Source organism: Ciconia boyciana, chromosome 6 (genome assembly GCF_034638445.1).
Source record: "Ciconia boyciana chromosome 6, ASM3463844v1, whole genome shotgun sequence".
Classification (NCBI taxonomy): Eukaryota; Metazoa; Chordata; class Aves; order Ciconiiformes; family Ciconiidae; genus Ciconia; species Ciconia boyciana.
The window spans coordinates 56,323,132-56,345,581 of NC_132939.1; positions in this window are offsets into that span (position 1 = coordinate 56,323,132).

Sequence of the window (22,450 nt, forward strand, 5' to 3'; positions counted from 1 at the left end):
TAATCTGCTTATAATACAACCCTTTCCCTGAATGAGCCTAGAGATAACCTAGTTGTTTTCCAGCTATGCAGACCATCAGAGTGGGATGTTAATTAATATGCCACTATGAAATTCAGTTTAGTGAAGTACCAGAAAAAAGGAAATTAATTTCAGTCATTGACAAAGTTGTCAATTTAGTTGTATTGATTTTTTGATACCTCTACAGCACATGGCAAAGTTCATACATTGTAAAATACATCATTATTATTGGCTCAGTCTGCTGGATGTAAGTGGACTGCTATTTTTTTCAATAAATTGACATTATTTAAGTGTATGAAAATGCAAAATTATGTAAGTGGCTTTTATTACTATTTTTAATACAATATCAATTTACCATCTTTAATGGTGATTCTCAATCAGGAAATTATTTCCCAACACCTAAAAGCCACCTGGTCTCAGAGCAACCTGAAAACCACAGTTTCTTGGGTTGGCAAAGTTTAGCAGAAGAAAAGCAGGTGAAGCTGGCCATTAGCAGACATTGGCCTTGAGCTTGCTGGAGGGAGCTGGTATTCTTTAGAGGCTCTGGGGCCCCTTGAGGTAGGTGTGATTGCTGGCCCCTGGGATGAGAGATGCTGCTAGAGCATCTAGTGTGGATCCCTCTCCAGTCTTCTCTTTCAGGGTTGGGCTGTCAAGCTGAACAACGAAGCAAAGCCCTCTCTTAAAGAGCACAGATCAATTGCAGAATGCTCTGCCTCTACAGTGTTTTAGAAGTCAATGTCCAACACGGTATTTTGCTTTTGTTAGACTTCTGTGATGGAAAATCAAAAAGCAATTGTTGTTTTGCTGAGTCCTACTCTAGCAAAAATAAATTGAAGGTGTTCTGATTAAGTTTCTGATTTTGGTCTGTCTCTGCAGAGCATATAGAACAGCAGAAAACCTACATTTGGCTTCTGTCTGTAAGTTTCCTGCTTTTTAAATGCAATACTCTCATATTCCCACCTGAGGTCATTAGCCACAAGGTAGGCTAAAAAAAAAAGTTTGAAGGATGGATGTAGCTGCATACAAACCCCAGCAATCTGCACTCATGTTTATGCTGATGGTTCTGAAATTCATCGTGTTACTCTGTTAAATCTCAGGACTACAGAATGTAGTGCTTGTCTAAATTTTCAAATAGAATTTTTATACTGAGGAGTGCCTGTAATAGAGGGAGGGAAAGCATGTATTTCTGATGAAATGCAATTGCTTTGCATTTCAGCGTATGAGACGGGTGGTGACATCTGAGTTTTGGGTTTGTTTTTTTTTTTCCTTTGGAGTGTCCCTAAACATTGTTTCAAAGTCAGTAAAATACACATGAACTTCTGGGACAGCAGTAATATGGGGGGGAGGAGAGGGCAATAATTAAAAAACCCAAATCCTAAACACTTGAGGCTGAAAAGACTTTTTCCAATATTAAATGTATAATAATGGAACCAATATTCCCTACAGGAGAATGCATTTAGTTATTGATAAGAACTATTTGGTGAATTTTAGTCCTTCAGGCAATTGCAATCTTTCTACACACAACACAGTGATTAAAAAAAATCAAAATACACGTTTCTGTGGAATTCAATTTCAGAGCATTCTCTTTTGCTCAAAATTTAAATTTGCCTACATTTGCCATGGAAATATTACAGCTTTTCCATTGAAAACCTAGGGTTTTTTAGTAAAAAATATCAGCAAAGAAATAAACTCTGACAGAATCCCTAAATTACAATCCACTTATCTCAGTTGAAATCATTTAGTCCAGCTCTAGCAGCAGTAAGTCTTAAGCATGACAGTGGTGCTTCCTTTTTTCCCCCCAAAATTTACTGACTTCAAGGCTGAATATCAAAGCTGCTCTGTGTGATTAGCCAGTGTTCAGTCCACCAACTTAGGATGGAGTTGAACAGTTAGTTGCTCCTTAGAATCCTGTCCTAACAATTTCTTGATAATGTTGAAGAAGACAAAATTTAAGCGTATGAATTAGGGGAAGTTTGTACTTTATCAACAGCAAATATAAAAAGAGAAACTGAGGCAGAAATGGGCAGTGACTTGTTCCATATTGTTGCACATGCTGAACGTAAGCTATTATCCACTTTCAGTCCTGAGTGTACAGTGTTTTTCCAAGATAATGTGCAAGGCTATATTTTATCCTTAATAAGGGAGAATATTTGCTGTCTCATTCCTGAGTGGGGGTGTTCAGAAGTAGCTGTGACAGGAGTAGAGGCAGCGGTTTCTTTAGTTGCCACAGCTAAATTTGACAGGGATCATGAATCAGAGCCCTGAGGTGACGCAATTTTCCAAGAAGGAAGGACTGCTGGGGGTGATCATTTCTTTGCCACGGCGTGAATTGCTGCTTTTGTGTGTTAATACAATTAAGTGCCCACAATTAGTCAGTCCAAGGACATAATCTATCTATTGACCCCGATAGCAGATTGGGCTCCAGGTCATCAGACGTTACTTCATTACAAGGCTCTAATTATCTCCCTCCGTTTTCCCTTCAGGACAATAGGAGTAGGGATACCTCTCAGGAATGTTGTGAGGGTTAATTAGCGTTTGCAAGGAGCCTTGAAGACAAAATGCTGGGTGAGTACATGGGCCTGGATTGCTAGTGACTTTTAGCGCCTGACTCCCACTGAAGCAACTGCTAAACACATGTATGTCTCTGGGGCTCTCAGCGTTAGTATTAGTCACCAGCTAAGGATGGAAAAAAAAGAGAAATTATTCAGTCTTCTCCTGTGGATCTCCTATGTCAGACCTTCAGGTACGATGCTGCTTTCTAGAGTGGCAAAAAGACTAACGCTTTGTTCCTTTTCTTCACGAACAGTGGAAGGAGGAGGAGGAGGAGAAGGACAGCCACTTGAGTTCGCTTGTGTTCGCTCATGTAAGACCAGGGCAGAGTTGGCCTGCAAGATTTAGACACCACTTTTAAAATCTGGCCAACAATTTCATAGCTAGTCCTAGTGCTGCAGTGGATACAAGCCTGAGAAGTCACCCTGGCAAGCTTTTCAGCTGAAGTCCTCACTACTGCATTAGGGACTCATGCAGAGCCAGAGTGAAGTTTGCTGGAAGGATCAGGGCCAAGACAGTTTAAAAAATCAAGAAACAAGAGTTTATGGAAGGGTATGATCAGCTATTCATGACAGAAATGTGTACATGTGAAACCATACTCAGTAACTAAGACATTGAAAGTGAATGCCAGCTACTGCATTTGGCCTTCCAGCTATTAAACATCACCACAAAACAGTCAGCAGAGCAATGTCATCTAGACCACTTTGACACAATTACATTGTACAATTAACAGGCAATGAAGGACTTCCTAAAAAGCACATGTTGGACACCCTGCTTTGTCATGGGTTTTTGTAGTGTGGCAGGGATTAAAAAAAAAATTAAATTAACTTTGTGCCAGTGCATATTATATTTGGACAAGGGAGTAGATGAAATTATTAGAATAATAGCCTTAGAAAAGATTGCATTTCCTTACTGTGCCAATGTATTTGACTGCATTCGGCAACCTTTTTAGGCCACTGTTCACAGTGAATTGTAACAACTTCCTGCAAAGATCTAAGTTCTGCATCTTTTGAATGGCAAATTATTAGAACTAGGTCAGGTCTAAGAAGAAATAACCATCTTTATTAACAAGGAATAACCAGCTTTATTAAGGTGAACTACCACTTTTAGGATAGTTTACATTAATAAAGCTCCGCAAGCAAAATACAAATTCACCTGATCCTAATTACCATCCCTCAACAAAGAAGAAATGCATCCTGTATGATTGCTAAACACTACAGGTAAACTGCTGCCTGGCCTAAGGGAATCTCTTGGGGATTTTCTGTGAGGCTTATCATTAGTTCTCTACTTTGAAATCAACTGAGCAATGGAAGGTACAAAATCTTGAAGAAAAAACATTTAGCAATATTTACATATCAATTTTCCTTAAAAAGCATTTTGCAGAGGTGGATAAGGTGTATCATTATGAGACTCAGAACAACTGAGGCAGCCAGTAATATACAAAATGTGTAGCTACATTTGGCTAACAAGCATCTTCCTTGTTTGACTAAAGTGTCCCTATAGCTCTCCAATGTGTTTTGTAATCTTAATACTAATATTTAGTGCATTTTAGGTCACAACTGTTGCATAGGGCAGGAGTTCTATGTAACATCCATGTCAGACCATGGAGGCAAGTTGCCTATGGTCATCTTGTGCTTATTACCTGCTTTATCACCCCCTTTGCCCCAGAAAATCTTTTCCTTACCTTCCTTTTAATTTGAACTCCCTGTACGTGCATGTCTTTGTTGTGGCTTTTGTGGCATTTTACTTCTGCTGTACAATGTTTATGAGTGCCTTGATTTGTTAAAACAGAATGAGTTTTTCAAAGGAACTGAAGAAAAATTATAACTTTGGTTGTAGTTTTGCAGGATTAGGTGCCTAGCTCCCTTAGACTTCTTTGAAAATCTTAGTGAGCATAAGAACTAAATTCAGATGATCAGTATGTTCTCTTTCAACTCAGATAGCTGTGACAGGCCACCTATCATAGACTGACTTCTAGTTAGAATAATGTTTGCTGGAACTATTGCTCACTATTAACTGTCCATGTGGTTTGCTGGAAGCTCACAGTAGCTTCCTCTAGAAAGTTAAGACAAAACACAGGGTAAATGCACAGGGTGCTTTGGGGAGGAATTATCATGTCATATGCTAAGACTGATCAAGCTAACCACTTTTAAAAGGCTGCCCATTTCTCTAAGCTGTATGCTCAGAGTATTTTGCCAAAACATATATAAAGCTTGCTTTCAGGAAGGTTTATTGGTTGTGGGTTTTTGTTTTTTTTTTTTAAGAAATCAATTCACACTAAATGTTAACTGAAACCAGCAGAATGGTTAGAAAATACTGGTATATTTGTATAGAATTTCCAGCCAAGCAGAACGTCGAGATTGTACTTAGGTACAGTAAATACACACACATTCAGAGGCGCACACACCAAATAAGATTTTTGTTTCAAAATAATCTTCATTACATGAGGATTATCATAATTGTCATTTCAATTGACTGATTTTAGTCTTTAAAAGAGGGTATAATAGCATTCACTGTCTGAGACTGAATTACTGTCATTATGTTAAAGGTGCACTTTATCACTTAGCTTTTCTCCATTATAAATGCTCAGAGACGCACACCTCTTTCTGCTGCTACAAAACCTTCAAAACATAATATGACAAAGTTTTGTATCCAGATACTTCGTTGCTAAAACTTCAGAACAAAGGAGTACCAAAGGCAATCTGCCATTGTTAATACAACCACATTACCAAAAGATAGAGGTTATTTTAGCAATAGCAAGTTTCTGAATTCCAGCAAAAGAATGCAAACTGTTCATTGAGATAAAAAGATATTTTGTGTATATTTTGCCAGGAGGGAAGACGCAGAGTTGCTCTTCTGCTCAGAGGAAACTTATTAAGATATGAGCAGATCAAGCAAATATCAGCCCAAATGAGAGAAATAGCCATGCCATACTATCCCAGATTCATCAAACTTTTCCCAGTGATGTTTAGATGAAAATCTAGACATTGCCATGATATTAATCTGCCAGTGTATAAATGACATTTATCACTTCTGCAATCTCTTTTGATCTGGTATCTTAAGACTCTTCATAGGTAAAAGTTCTCAACACATTGCCCTGTCATCTTGATACATATGGGACATCTTTTACTTCTGCAGGCACAGAAAAACCAAGTCTGGATATGTCACTACGGCACAACACTTGGGCAGAGCTCTGTTGAAGTAAATGTCACTGCGCCTGGAGTAAGAGGCTATAGAGAGGCATAAAGGTATAAACATCAGATCTAGAGAGATCAAGGACAAGAATTTGCCGGAGGAGCAAACCTTTTTCTTTAGGGGAAGAAGGGAGCCTCAATTCTGAGATACTCAAAAGGGACAGTTTAAAGAATCTGGTTTTCAGAGGCTGTGGTCAGCACAAGAAGGGCTAATGATAAAGTGTTACTTGAACAGTTAAGTCCCCAAAAATACTTTAAAAAGCTTGGGCTAAGTGCCAGAGCACTAAAGAGCCTTACGAGTTTTCTTGTAAGTGGCAGCACTTCAACAGTTCCTCTGACCTCTCCTGGACTATACAACTTTCAAAGGTGAACCAGAGGACCTCCATTTTTGGTGCTCTGCTTGCCGTTATTGAGGCACCTGAGCTTTGGGAAATAGATGCCTGTCTCTTGAAAATCAGAGTATTGGGGGAGGTTTGAAACTTGTCACCCTAGTCACTTCTGAACATTTCAGCCTACATTCTCCCACCCCTTTATGGGAATTTTTCCTGTTGTAATGTTTTCTTCCTCCTTCACAGTGATTATTAACAGATTTTTCTAAAATGCCCAAAGCAGCATACTTAGGTCAGAAAACAGAAGCTAGCATGTTTTTGTCTGCCAGCTTCCTCCCTTACTTATCAATAACATTCCCCTTATGTATCCCCCGGTTATGCACAGGTCTGGTTCCATCATTGCTTTGTGGGGCAATGAGTAGGTTCTTGCCTAGAAACAGATTTACAGTACAAAGGTTTGAGAGAGAGAGATATTCCCTTATTTAATTTCTTTTTTTAATCAGAGGACCTTATATAGAAAGAATTCACGGACATTTAGAAATATCTGTGTCATAAGAAGAGTTTGTGACATTATATGAAATGTTTCTCTAGTGATTTTTTTTTTAATGTTCAATAATGGGACTATAAAAATATCAACAAAAAAAATTAATAGCCTATCTGTATTGAAGAGACACTTAGGGAAATAATACTGGAGTGGACTGATGTGTTAGGTGGATAAGTACTTTTATTTAAATTATATGAATGAAATGAAGAAAAATAAAAGATATTTTCCTTACTTTGTCAAGGTTTTTTGCTGTATGCCACATTTAGCTCAGCTAACCTTGTGGCTAAGTGAACATTGCATGGTTAGGAGTTTGAGTGCAGTCAGAGAAGTGTTCAGGTGTTGGCACACTGAACCAGACTGTGTTGCCTGAACCTGAAAAATTAGGATGGAAACCTTGCAAAAGGCTTTTCACAGTGAGAGATGATGCTGCCAGCCCTTTGTAGACATTTAACACAACTTTTTTCACAACCTTTTAAGTTTTGTTTCTTTTTTTTAGAGGGGGTGCCATTCCAGGAAATCACAGTTATAGGATAGGCAGGGTAAGGGCAAACCTCAGCTTAGATAAGACTTCTGAGACTTCAGAAAGATACTTGAATCAAATGTAGTTACAGGATATGCAGAGGGAATTTTCCTTTTATCTAAATCTGATCCTCTACAAAACTACTAATTTTTTGACAATAAATGAAGCTTTCTTTCTAGAGGAAGAAGTAGCCATTCTTGATTCTGTTTTTCAAAAGTTACCTACTTCTCCAACACTGGAACTGACCCTCAGATTTTCTGTATTTAGCCAGAGAAAATTCACTTAATCTTCAACAACTAATGAGCTGGGACTTTTACTCTAAATGTAGATCTCAGTCTAGTAGGAAAACTGTGGGAATGCAAAAGCACATCTGGTAATTGGAAAGATGAAAAAGGTAATAATAAAGTGCTCATTTTGAGGCAACAATGATGAAGATAATGGATGATAGCCAAGCAGGCCATATGTACTTGGCTAACAGAATTAATCATGGACTATGCAATGCAAAACAAGAAAGACAAGCACAATAAAACATTTAAAGACAAGAATGGATTTTAATTTTAGGAGCGGTATAAAACAATATGATAATAATGATAGCCAAGTTAGCCCTGTGATTGTACAATCCAAACAGGACACAAACTAAAGCTATAAATAATATTTAATCTGCAATACCCATATATGTTAAAAAGTAATAATGACTAAAAATTATTAGAATTAATCAAATGAGGAGTGCTGTGTGTAGTATATTCAGAAGGGCTAAGGCAATCCTGAAACTGTCATATATGAAGTCAGGGTTGCAAATGGAAAAGGAATATTAGAAGTTTCTAAAACACTTTAACAAAGACCACGTCTGAAAATGCGAGCTAGTACTTAGATTTCAATTAATAAAGGAATACTTATTATTAGAGCCTTGTGATTAGCAGTGTAAAATTCTCAGAAAGCAATTTTGTAAATTTCCCATCTAGAAGCCATTTTGCAGCATCATCTGTCACTAAGCCTCCAGCTATGGTACCTACGGGATCATGTTTTCTGTTGCTTGCTGTTACATTTTTCTGTTACATTTCTATATACTTGTATTTTAAATCATCCAAACACTTTGTGTGTAACAAGCCCTCACCCAAGTACAGGCACTGTCTGTTCAGGAATTTCAGGGGAATCTTCAAGGCTTTCTGCTGGGCCAGAAGACATGCTAATGAGAGGTGGCTGAGCACCCTCTCCTTCCCTTGAATCACAGTATCCTTTGGCCTTTGCTGAGCAGAAACAATAATCATACTGATACTAATAAAAAGTACAACAGAATAACAAGTGCTCTCTGTTGGTAACACTAAAATGAGAGACTGCTGTATGGCTTTTTGATTTGCATGGCAAGGTTTCTTACATCTGTAATACAAGGTGCAAAAAAACCTTATGATCACAAATGAGCGACTATTAATTTGAACAATAACAGGTATGATTATGGCTGTGTTCTTAGCAGTCAGATGCATTTAAAAAAGAGAATGAGTACCTAAATGCAGGAACAAAGAAAGCACAAGGAACTTGGAAGTTGGGAGTAATTACTGATTTGAATAAAAATAATAACAAAAAAGTAATAACCACAAACAATGAAAGGGGAGGTTGACAGTCAAGTTACATCAATGTGTTTGCATGACAGGGTAACACCATTTCAGATGTAAAAAGAAGGACGGAACACAAATGCTTCTAGAAATATTGTTTCTGTCTCTACAAACAGAATAATACTGTTCTTAATACAATGGTGGAACTTGACAGTACAAAAGGTATTTCTTAGGGCTTTTTATTTGTTTCCAGTGCTTTGTCTAAGCATATTGTGCATGCATATCTCTAAGACCTAAAATTTTAAACAACTCAAGTTTTGCAAACACAAAGGATCATGCAAAACGCAAGTGAGTTCTTACTTCTAACCTGAAGTATCTTAATCTGAAGATTTATATTTGATGGTAGCACTTTTTTTTTTTAAGGTCAGGTTTATGTTAGAAGTATGTGTGTGGATGTTTATGCAAGTTTGTGCTTATTCAACTGGTCAAATTGCTTTTTGCATCCCTGACTATCGCCTTTGCTTGCTGTGGACTCTCTGGATTATGGTGAGGGCAAAGATGATCAGCTGGAGACAGCTCATAGTTGAACTTGGGCAGGAAGCCAACCATGTTGTCAGCAGATGTTTTATGGTATGTGGGTCACTAGGAATAATCTAAGACTTTTTTTTTTTTTCCCCTTTTCAGCACTGTAAAGACCCTCAAGCTGACAACTAGGAGCACAGCTCTTCTACCCCAAAACTATCTGTTATTTAAATACAGTAAATTGTTAGTCTCCTTTGGGATTTCTGTAGCAAGCTAAACAACTGTTGTGTCAGAAAGGTGCACATGGTGTGTGTGCTGCTCTGCCATGGTAGCACGCTGACCTGGATTGAAAACATTTACGTTTCTTTGAGAGGCTTGGAGTTGCATAAACTCAAGTGGTGACATGTTCATATGGACCTGAAATCTTTGCTTACCTTCCCATGATCTCAGTCTCTTCTACTAGAAAGTAATTCACCTGATTTGTAAGCCAGGTGCCGTTGCAACTACTTGCAAACGTGACACAAGCATTTTGAGAAGCCCTTTTCTATCTTCCCTGCCCACCCTCTCTTATGCACCCATTTCTGTCAGGAACATACATACATACATTCATATATATTTATATGAATACACACATATATACATATATAAGTAGATCTTTTTCTGGCTGTGTTGCCTAGATGTGGTAATTATGGGAAAGAGGAGGGGAGTTCTCTTTGCAACTGGTGTCCCAGGCCTTTGCAGAGGATATGCTTATATCCTGATTCCAGTTTACTAAGAGCAAAGACTGGTTGTGAAAAATCTAAACCATGCAGTCTTTGGCCACAAATAATAATTATTTCCATCTTGCACACTCGGGTCTCTTCTCCTTTTTTGGACTGATGCCTGGGACAGAGTCAGCCTGAGGCTCGAGCCTCTAAGAAAGGGCCAAAAAATTGTTGTGATAGTGACTTTGAGTGAATTACTGAAGCCTTTACTCATGTCATTTTCTGTTGTGCAAAATTTGGCTAAAAGTAATAAAAAATTGCAAATGCAAAGTATTATTTGGCCTAGGTGGAGCCTGAACTAGGATTTATTGTGTTCTTGTCGTAGTACCTGTTGGCCAACCCATTCTCCACACTCCAGCTCCATTCCCCTGCAGCTGCTGGATGAACTGTGCAGTAAGGGAGATTTTCATATTGTCACAAGTGCTCCGCTATGTGCAAATTGTTTTTCTTTCCTGAAGCTGTTTCCTGACTTCTTCGACAGGTAAATTGGCTCTCCCAACATGCTCAGCAGTTTTTGTGTGGGTTTTCCCAACTCTTCGCTAAGATAAAAAGAAATTTAATTTCAAACCTCATCTTTTTCTTCTGTTATAAATGATTAAATGCATGCACACGAAGGAGGTGGAGGAAGGGCTCAGTGATTTGTACTGAAGTGTTCTTGTAAAACAAGAAACCTGTCTTGAAGGAAATTGTGTTTCTTGGAGGCTTTTTCACAAGCTCATTCCATATGGGATCATCCCTCCTGAAGTTTCATCACCATAAAATATTTAGACTGACACTGTGGCCATTAGCTGAGAAACAGGTTTTAGTGTCAACAAGTGCATGATGCTACCTATCCCATGCTCTGAAATAGAGGGAGATGGCAGATGCTTTGGTAGCACCACACCATCCGGTCGTGGCATCCGGGGAGCTGCCCCAACAGGGGCATGACTCAGCCCGGGGTGGTAACAGTCATTAAGAAGGCTGTGACACCACTGCGTGTACCTGGTGAACACTTTGTATGAAACTTGCCTTGGCAATAGCAGGACTGGAAAATTAAACTCCCCCATCCCTAGGAGGATGTGCTGTGCCTGGGAACATTTAAAAGGACTGTCGTGGTTTAGCCCCAGCCGGGAACTAAGCACCACGCAGCCGCTCGCTCACTCCCCCCTGGTGGGATGGGGGAGAGAATCGGAAGAGCAAAAGTAAGAAAACTCGAGGGTTGAGATAAAGACAGTTTAATAGGGAAAGCAAAAGCTGCGCACGCAAGCAAAGCAAAGCAAGGAATTCATTCACCACTTCCCATGGGCAGGCAGGTGTTCAGCCATCTCCAGGAAAGCAGGGCTCCATCACGTGTAATGGTTACTTGGGAAGACAAACGCCATCACTCCGAACGTCCCCCCCTTCCTTCTTCTTCCCCAGCTTTCTATACTGAGCATGACGTCATGTGGTATGGAATAGCCCTTTGGTCAGTTTGGATCAACTATCCTGGCTCTGTCCCCTCCCAGCTTCTTCTGCACCTGGCAGAGCATGGGAAGCTGAAAAGTCCTTGACCAGTGCAGCAACAACTAAAACATCTCTGTATTATCAACACTGTTTTCAGCACAAATCCAAAACATAGCCCCACACCAGCCACTATAAAGAAAATTAACTCTGTCTCAGCTGAAACCAGGACAAAAGGAAAGTTTATATCGGTAAGAACTTTAGCAGCCGTCCTGCTCGCTGAGCAGCATGGAGGTAGGCAACCATGTCAGACACAATTACTGCTCCTTTTATAATACCCCCCTTTTTTCCAGACAACCAGTGAAGTGAATTATCAGCCTGCTAAGCCAGAGGTAACGTGCTCAGACCTAGGCAACGCTTTGTTTTCTGGGTCCCCTCCAGCTGTGTTGCACCAGGCAGAAGGTGCTGGAGAATAGTCTGCAGCACTCCATGCTGATGTGCCCATCACCCCTCTGCAGGGAGAGGCTGGGGAAGAAGGCGGAAGGGATATGTGGGGGAAATGCACTTCTCTTGGCTACAGTAACATGAAGGGTGAGAAGAGGGTGGAAGATCTTGGAAGTGCCTTTTGTACTTTCCATTCGCTCCTCTCTTCTCAGTCTGAAGTACTGTTCCTCCCCAGGCAAGCTGCTCCTCCTGCTGATTAAAAAAATAAAGCCCAGCAGTCAGGAGGGGTGTCCTTTCTGTCAGTTATGAGGCAGTTGTCACCCCATCCTTCCCCTTTCTGAGTGTAATGCAGGCTGTGAGAGTGAAATTTCAAACGTTACGGTACTGTAGCCGCTCTGTGTGTGTAGAGAAATTGGAGGATTAAGAGCGAGAGTGACTGAGTGGTAGACCCTTGTATAAAAATGACAGATGCCCTGGTTTAAAAGGTGACAATTTGCCTATGCAGTGAAATGGTTCTGTCAAGGCATCAGGAAATTTGGGGACTTGAATGCAGAGAAGGAAGCATTTGAAAACGCAGTCTGCCTTGAGCTTCTGAAGTAGCCTCCGAGCTCCAGAACTGATGTTTTGTAATTTTGCCTTATCATCTGCTTGGGTTTATCATGGTGGTAATAGGGATAATGACAGAGAGTCAGTCATTTCCACTTAGATGCCAGTTTTTAAGTAATAATAAGCTCACAGCGGGTTCGATTTGGTCTGTGCTGAGAGTACCTGGGGTTATTTTCCCTTTGCTTTCTCATGGTAAATTATCTCAGCCCACCAGGGCCAAGCTGATTTTCTAGCTGTAAAAACAGAGAAGACGAACATGCAGCACCGCACCGCGCTGTACACTTAGCTGCTTCCTCCTTTGTTGTTTTCTTTATGTTATTTAGGAAGAGAAAATTCTCCGAGACACCCATTATGGTTCGAATCCAGGTCATAAAAAAAATGTAAACTAATAGTGGACTGTCTCCCCTAACCCTCTCACCCCATGCATCTCTCCTCTGTATTGCAATCCCTAATGGGAACATTTAAAACCAGTGCTTATGATAATGCCCTTGTTCCCATGGACACCACAGCACTGCAGAACCAAGATTAATGGAGGACCATTGAGACTGGTCCTAAAAGATTGTCCCTCTTGTGTATTATGGTCTGTCATGCTGCATCCATTAGCAGAGGAGCGGAGGGTCCTCATCGTGTTGGTATCACTGGGACCAAATCGAGCTACTGCAAGATGGCATTTCCATAGCACATCAACAGATCATTTCACCACTGCTTAAGGCATCGTAAATTGGACTTATAGCTCAGCTGCTGGCATAAATAAGTCCCTTTGATAGTTAGTGGAAGACGTTATGACACTCCAGGGTACAGGAGGGGACATTGGCACTGTCATTTTTTTTCTCCAGCCCTGGCACCCTGGTGCCTCTGATCTTTCTGAAGATTCAGGGCACGCGCTCTTCATTACGGTTTGGGCACCAGGGACTTGTTTTTTTTGCAAGATTAATGAGCGCCACGGAAATTCTCCAGCGCATCTCGATAATTAAGTCTTTGTTTATCAAAAAACAAGTTATATTAGGAGCAGAAAATTCGCAGTAATTATTCATAATTCTAACAATTCAAGTATAGCTACCTCATTTGCCTGGGTAATTCTGCTTTTTAATTTCTTGCATACATTTGCATATTAATTTTGCCCGTCGGCTGCAGCAGGCTTTGACAGTTTGTTACTATGTGATGGTTTTCACAGGGGTGCGACTCAGTTGGGTGGCATTTCGACTGGGTGCAATGATAAATTATGAATTTTCTAATTTGCTGCATAATGAAGTAACCCCTTCCAACCCAATTAAAAAAAAAAAAAAAAGCAAAGATGGTGTCTTTTAAATAATATTTCCCAGGTATTTCATCTCTCCATTTTTGTTGTTGTTGTTTTGCAAGCATTTTTTTTTCACTTAAAAAGCAGATGACTGCATTTGCAGCCTTTCAGAATGACTGTGCCTTTCCATACATCAAACATGATTCATGATTCATGTATCCCCAGACTATATTCATGCTGTAAATTGGCCACTCCTCAACCCTCAGGGCAATCACGGATGATAGCAAAGAAGTCCTAGTTTCTTCTCTGATGTCCAATTTGGGCTGTAGTGATCTGTGTGTATGAGTCTGTCTGTCTGTGTGTCGGGGAGCAGGGATTTCAAATGAGGGAAATAAATGATGTGTGTTTGTTTTACATACTTACTCGAGAGGCTGCACTGTTGTAAATTAACTGCTAAACTACTGTGTGGGTTTCCTTCTAATTTCTTAAAATGGTTGTAGAAATAAATATATATGTATTTATTACTTCAGCATTGTAAAAAAGGATCTGTGGAGACTTAATTTGTGGGTGAGAGATAAAGGATTTTAGTTCAGTGTTGGTAAGTGTGTTCAGTACATTTGGTAATTTTATGCTCATAATGCAGCACTTAGAAAGCACAAGTATTGCTGGGTAAAATTTGTGGTATTTCATTATACAACTGCAGACGGGCAAAACAGTTTAGAAATACTGTAGGCCTGATGCCATCCCGACTTTAAAGAATCTGAAATAACCCAGCCAATCTGTTTAGCATGATGCAAATACTGTAATTATACAATTATGCTGCATTTTTAATATAAAACAATTCCTATACATTTTGTTGTCTCTTAAAATTCTGCATTATTAAGAAACCAAGCCATGATTTTATCGGAGGCTACACCACAACCACATGGCAGTAGATCATGGAGTATTTTGACATTAATACCCCACAATCAAGCAGCAGAGAGCACACAGCACTAATGCAAACCAACCGCAAAGTGCAGATTACATAACATTAATTCTGCACATCCCCATAAGGCGAGCGAGGAGCCCTCCATGCTACCCTCGCCCAGCCTGGCAACGCACTGCACAAAGCCCCGACACCACCTTACACGAATACAGCAGAACTGCAAAGTGCCGAACGCTGCCATTCAGCGCTGTCAACATTATTATAATACACAGCACACAATGTAAGCCTGGCACAACTGGGCAATGCGGAGCGCAGTGATATTATAGCATAATCACATAGCTAAATTCATGCCTACAGTACGGAGCAAGCAGCAACAATACTGAGCACAATACAGCATTGTCATAACATATATTAAAGCCGTTCAGCACAGCCACAAAGTGTGGTGGCATGTTGCATGTTTAGACATAAAAGCGGAAGCAGGCTGTACTCGGCCGCACAGACGGTGCGGTGCTGGCGCCGCTCACCACAGCTGTACACCCACCCCACACCAGACGCGAGCACCTACAGCCAAACCACCACAGTGAAACGCAGGCAGCAGCGCCGATACGCAGCTTGCGCTCCTCTGGTACAAAACACGGACCCACAGCACAAGTCCATAATAAAACCCAAATAAACGCCTGACGTATGCACTCATTACTGCACAATTTAATTGTGCTGAGTGATACTACAGCACAGCCGCAAAACACTTTGCCTCGTACTGTCATAAAAGAAATAAAACTTATCTCAAATGTACCACAGTAACCTAAAAGAGAACACCTTGGTACTGCTTTATATTAATTACGAGAAAACCTCCCTACATAGTATTTTACCAGTGGAAAATGCAGCTTTGTCAAAATCAGGCTTTCCATAGGAATGTCTTGCTTTAATGACATTTTGACAGAACGGGGGGAGGTTCTTTGTGGTTTCTTAAATGTTAACTAATCCATTTAGACTTTTTTCATTTTTGCATACCTTCTTTGCTTTGAATTTTTGTATGATTAAGAAGTTTTTTAATACATCAAAATTGTCCAAGTCAATGTTATTTTAACAATGATGGTTAACCTCAAATTTACCCCCTAATTTAACTTTGTGGCAAATCCACTTGTTTGATTCTGAATAGGAACATTTTTTTTATGAATACTTCTAATATGCAAGAGAGGAAGTCCTGTTTCTTGTCTTTTTATGAAGGCGAGTGCAAAACCTTGCAAGTGCCTAGGTGGTGCTACCGGTAATCCAAAAGTCATAAAGTTCCTCAACACGGCAATTAGTGCAGCAAGGACAGGATGCCTAATGTTTAGCTGCTGTGATGTTACTGACATGATATGGTACACCTGCAATAACGTGCCCCCCCATACTCTTTGGCAGGGAAGTGTCAGTCTGGAGGGTGTCTGTAGCTTGGGCTGCCCCATGGGAAAGCACGGTGGTGCCCCACAGTGTGAGGCTAACACGGTGCAGCACTGGGGAGAGCTGAAGTGACCCCATATGTTGCTGTAACGCAGCGTCACGGTACACTGTCACAGTCTTGTTTTCTGGTGTCTGCTTGACAAAACATTAGAACTGCGTAAAAGGAAGCGACTGATCATTAAGCATTCGCTAAAAACATGAGCCTTTGACTGAAAACATCAGTATACCCCAGTAAAGTGCACAGTTAGTACATGACAATTTATATTTATCTAATCTGATTTATATTAGGGCTTTCTATAATCCCCACTGCTGTATCATCTATGCTGTGATCGAATGCAGCAGACATACATAGCGAGGCATCTTCCCAGACTTCAGCCTCCTCCCTTCCCTCATTCCCCTTCACTTTGTTATTTATTATTATTCAAATTTATACATCACTAAACAAAAGAGCACTCATCCCAAGCCACTGATAAACTCTTAAAAATACATCTCATAAAATGAGCAGACTCCATAATTACCCATGGATAAAAATGCAACAGCAACCATGTGACTACACTAAATTTAATCAAAATCACTAACAAATCACCACCAGAGTTCCTTCCAACCACATCTTTGCTCATCTTTTGCCAATGAGCTATACAGAAAAGACTGGTTTTGCACTGACACCTGAAGGCTGTTTTGAACCAAAAATCAAGTGTATTTGAAGGTGCAGATCCTATCTGGGAAATACCCTTTCTCTTTTAATACCTGGACTGATTTCTTAGGGAAACAGTAGCAATAGCACATGTGTATTGAACTAGTGCATATATCAGTTTGGGTGTAACGTTGCAGTATGGCAATGCTACTGGGTGAGCATGGGTGACTCAAGAAAAATAATTAAAATTTTAAAAGTTTTAAATCTTGAGTGAAGACATAACCTTAGAAGCAATGGCCATTTAAGATAAGAAAGCAATTTAAAGCCAGCCTTGTTCACCTTCTTCAGTTGGAAAGCAGAAACTTTCTGATGGGGGCTGTGTATCTGTCCTGTTTCACAGGGTGGAACTAATGAACTTCCACTGTTAATTGCAGTGCTTGGTTGTTTCAACAGCTGCAGCAGAGGTTAACCCAGGGCTTTCTGCTGAGGGAGAGTCGGAAAGGCCTGGGACATTCTGGTCTGGAGACGGGGCACTTGAACACATATGGACTGACCTCCAGCCCTAGTGAGAGAGGTTATGATTTATTTTCTCTTGCATATCTTCAGAAGAGAGCAGTGGACTAGCAAGGAGAGGTCTCTATGTGCTTGTGGAGGAGGAGGAATGGTACGACTAAACAGTATGAAGAGGTTTTTGAGGCATGAAGCTTGCTGGAATGGTTCTAGATGACTTTGTAGGATAGGGAATGCCAAAATTGGGATAGTCTTATACATACCAACCTTTGTGAGTGGATCATGTGGGGGATTATCCTCAGAGCCAGGCCATGGTTGCTTCCTGGAAAGTGAGCTGGAGGTCTAAAACAAAACCTGAAAGTGAGATAGTCATCAAGCAGTGTGGACTATCAGGGATCCGGTGCCCAAGGGCACACTCTGACCTGCTTTTCTTTAGCTGTGTAGAGGTGCCTGAGTTGCCTTAATCCTTTGCTGATTTCATGAATTACTTTTTCTCCTCTTGTGGAGAAGGGTTAGCAGGTTTGACATTCACTTAAACTCGTTCCCTACTATTTCCTGACCTGAAATCTGTGTTCAAAATTGGCTGCGAGGTGAGCCTAGTTTAGGGATTTAACTCTGTAGACCACTCTTTCATGGACCATTTCCTTTCCCAACACCTTAAGCCTCTGTGTTTGACTATTACAAATGCTTCACTGTGTGGCTCACTGTAGGTGTTCCAAATAAGCCAGACTTTTTGTAGGAAGTTAAATACATTATATTCACTTTATATATTCCCTTTATTTGAGAGGTGACAGAGATTGTTCTGCTAGTGTTTCTTCCTTCAAGATTTTGTATTGCACTTCAGAAGTGCTCTGCTTTTGAGGGGTTCACACTAGAGTGAAGACAAACCCTGGGGCACCAGGGCTGCTGGCTTGTGGGCAGTGAGAAAGGGCCTCTGTGTAGCCTTTCATGCAGCTCATCTGCTACTCATCTACAAGTTTTTTTTAATAGTGGTGAATATTTTGCCTGGAAAAAAATATATCTGTACACCATTCATGTATAAAAAGATTTAGAATGGTTTTGCACTTAAAACCGACTCTGACTCCAGAATTATTAATAAAAAAGATCAGCAGGATGTGTAACCCATCTGTTCAGTCTTCATTATATTGATCCTGTATTCACCTGCAGAGGTGTGCTTATAAAAATTGCTCCCCTACTACAACCAGCTAGAGGAACTTGCCCCTACAAGATGAAAAGTAGAAGATCATGTATGTAGTACTGCAGGATATGGAAATAAACTACTGAAAACTTGATGTATAAATGCAATTCTATAACTGTAACAATACTACTTCTTTAGGATAATTTTTAAACTATTTTACAATTACTAATTAATTACTTAATTTAGATTTTAAAAGCTCTTTCTCAAATACAAAAGTGGACAAGGGGAAAAACAAGATTTTTCATTGCTGTAGAAAATCTCAAATTTATTATACCCTTCCTAAAGTCAGAATACCCACAAGCCAGTGAAATTTCAGACAGTCTTTGCCCAAAGAAACAAAACTTTGTACATTATTCCCCAGGTATTGCCATATCTTTAAAGCTTCAACCTGGAGGAACTGCATGTTACTTTCCCTTGTGTATGTAACTATTGCTCACTGGTTTTACTTGCTATTCATCGAGCTATAGTAGGTGCACATCCCCCCTGCAGGGTGAATACACAAATAAATTCCCTCCTTCTGTAGCAGTAGGTAAACTTGGGCAAAGATCAATGAAATTTTGTGTCCAAATACACATGGTAGACTGTGAAAGCACTTCAGGTTGATTCCAGAACTCCTTATTCCCTTTTCAGCAGTGACCATGAGATACTATATGCCAGCAAATGGATATGCAGACTCTCCCAAGAGATGATTCTCTAGGGCTTCAGTAATTAGATCAATCAGTTTGCTCAACACAGAAATAGCCTTAACTGTGAAACCTTGAGTGTTCTTTTTTAAAAAAGTGTCTTTTTTTCTATGTGATTTAGAATATGTGAAGGACAAACAAAAACCTCCCTGAAAAATCACTACCAAGTCTGTAAAGTGATATCTGAAGGTGAACTGGAGAAGAATACTGAGCTCAACCAGCCAGGGCTTGGACACAACACCTGCAGTGGGGTTTCCCTCTGCTGTTCTCTGCTGCCTACATCAGTGGTGGCCAACTGTTGGGTCTGGAGCTGCATCCACCTTGCAAACAACAGATTATAACTTGTGTAAGGTAGGCTACCGTTTTTTATGTGGACTTGGATAAGTTTCCCAGGCATAGCTTTGGAAACGCTGACTACTTCTTTTTGCTGCTGCATGTTTGTGTTGCCAGGTGTACCATTCATTTCCATTAAATATTAGTATTCCCTAAAAACTATATCTCAGAATTGTTCAAATAAAAAGGATTTCAACTACTTACAAATTTGTGCTAAGGTGTAATTGGCAAATCAGACTGGGATGATGTCTTTCCTCATTTTGATGCAAATAGTTTTAATTTAATTTTTTGCTTTCCAAATTAAGTATGTGTATTTTGAAAAACCTAAAAAAGGAAAAATCTGGATTTGAATTGCCAAAAGAAACCATTTAGTTGAAAAGATATTTGCCGTGAGAGTATTTTAACAGAATAAAACCTTCCACCACATTAATTAACAAAACAATATTTGTAAATAATCTTCAGTATGACAACAATAACTATATGTTAATCATTATTAATAATAAAATACCAGTGAAGGGACTGAAAAGTTTTCAAAATGACTGTGTGAAAAATATGCAAGACAGCAAGTTCAGAACCTAAAGCTATAAATACACAAGGGAATAGTTATTTAACATGTGCTGTAATTTGCACTATTTAAATCTAATATTAGAGCTGCGGCTTTTTTATGTCAAATCTAGAATGCTTCAGCAATGTTAGTTAAAAATGGCCATTTCTGCATTTGCTGAAATAGATTGTGCTGAATTTTATAAGAATGCCATGTAGATTTAATCCATGTTAACTGAGATCTTTCTCATTATGTGAGTAGGACATAGAAAAAAATGCTTTCGTTTTCTTACATTCAGTAAAGACAAACTATATTTAAATTTCCATAATGATCTGCAAAGACTGGCAACACACAGTAAAGTTTGTCAAAAGGACAATGTGCATTGACTTAACTCTCTTGATTAATGGGTTCAGTCCAGCTTATTTTTTGTGACATGGGAGGAAAAATTCAATATATAATTTTGTTTCATTTAGGGGAACCATGAATGTAGAATCAAGGGAGGGAAAGGGAGAAAAATAATAACTGTTCAAATAATTTTAGCCTGAGAAGCAAATAGATTTGACTGCAGTGCCCAACCCCCCTAACTGTATTTGTGTACACTGGTTCAGAGTTTAAGACTCAGATAACACTCAGTATTCAAATTTGTCGTAAGCCATATGTGCAGGTGAGAAATTGCAACGTTTTGAACTGTTTAAAATTCATTTTATTTGAAACTGTGCTTCAAAACCACTACAGTCTTGCTAACATTCTGAACGTCACTTGGCTCTTTAGTAATATTGCTTGAGATATTTTGAGCAGAGCTAATTTTAAAGTACAGGTAGTTAGCTAGAGTTTAGACCCCTTACCAACTAAGCAAGTTGCATCACGTTTGCATCAAACTTGATTACGCTACTTGCTTTTAGCAGGATATTGTGTGCATAACATTGCTTAATTTTATTGCACTTATAATTAGGATGGCATGCACAGCACTCAAAAGGAGAAAAAAAAGGCAACATTTTAAGTGAGTGTTTCTGTAACGGTGTTTTGGTAGGGTGATCGGGTTTTATTGATGTATTAGTGTATAAAAAGAATTGAGTATAGGCTAGGAACGGACAATACTATTATGCTATTTTTATATAAGATATAAACCTAAGCCCATATATTGGCACCCTGGGGCCTGCTTATTTCACTGTCTCATATTCTTGATGGCCAATTCTGGAGGTAGTTGTGAACCAAGCAAGTTTCGTGCTGAGGTTAGGGCTCAATGGGAAGCAGGGCTGCTGGGGTCTAGACAATCCCCATCCTGTCTAACTTCAGTGTGTTATCTTCTTTTCCCACCCAGCTTGCTAAAAGTTTTACAAGCCTATTGTTTCCTAGCCACCAATGATGTATTTTGGAATAACCTTTAATTTAGCACCCTGTCTTTATCAGCCCACAGTGCTTTTTGTTCTCCACAAAAGAAAACTAGTGTTACTTGTTCACTAACCTAAAAGCAGTGGCAATATTGAGGAGAGAAACCAAGACAAACAAAACTGATTAGGGCAAAATTTGCTTTCAGAGAACCTATTTCTGTCACAGGGGGATGGATAAATAAAATAATGTTTCAATAATTTATGCGGTGTGCACAGGAAAAACATTGGAAATGTGAAACAAAAATGACATGTAAAGAACAACTGAAGTTGATAACTGCTTTAATCAGCCTAGGTGATAATTCTAAAATAAATTGAAATATTGCTCCTGTTTTCAGCTCACACATGGCAAAAGGCTTTTGGATATGTGTTCCCCTCCCAGAAGTTCACTGCAGTCTTGTTCTCCTCACTGCAATGTGGGACCAGATGAGATTTGGCCATGACCTGGACATGAACTCTCTCCTTATCACCAAGAGGCAGCGTGGGCTAGTGGTCAGCATGAAGCTGGAGGAAACAGGCACCCAGCACTCAGTCCTCAGCTCGACTTGTTTTGGGAACACAGTTAAGTCCCTTCAATACTCTGTGCCTCAGTTTACCTGCCTGTAAGAGAAGGTATTTATCCACTTCCTTAAGGAATCACGAGGTGTAAGGAATATACAGATCATGCTCTGGGAGCTTTTAAACCATCATCTCCCTAATGAGTGATGAGCTCCACTGCCTCCTTTTCACTCCCTGAGCCTCTGTACCTCCACTTGGTCACAGCATCCTTTCTCAGATTCCTATGTCAGCTCTATATAAAAAGAGAAGAAGTTGCTATGGCATCAACTTGATGCTCACAGGGAAGGCGGAGAGGAGCCTGGGCAATGGTGGGGCTGACACGGGAAGGCAGCCAGGAGGGCTCGGGGGCAACTCTGGGGGCTCTTGCACCTGCAGCCACGCAGCCGCTCCGTACAGGGGTCGGGGTCTGACAGCCCCTCAATGCAAACCCTGGGTGTTGGGCTCTTGCAGGATTTATGTGGAGGACTGCTATTGTTTTGCAGGATTTCTTTGTGCCGGCTGCTTGCTTTTGTTGGCCTGCTGGAGGCAGGGGCA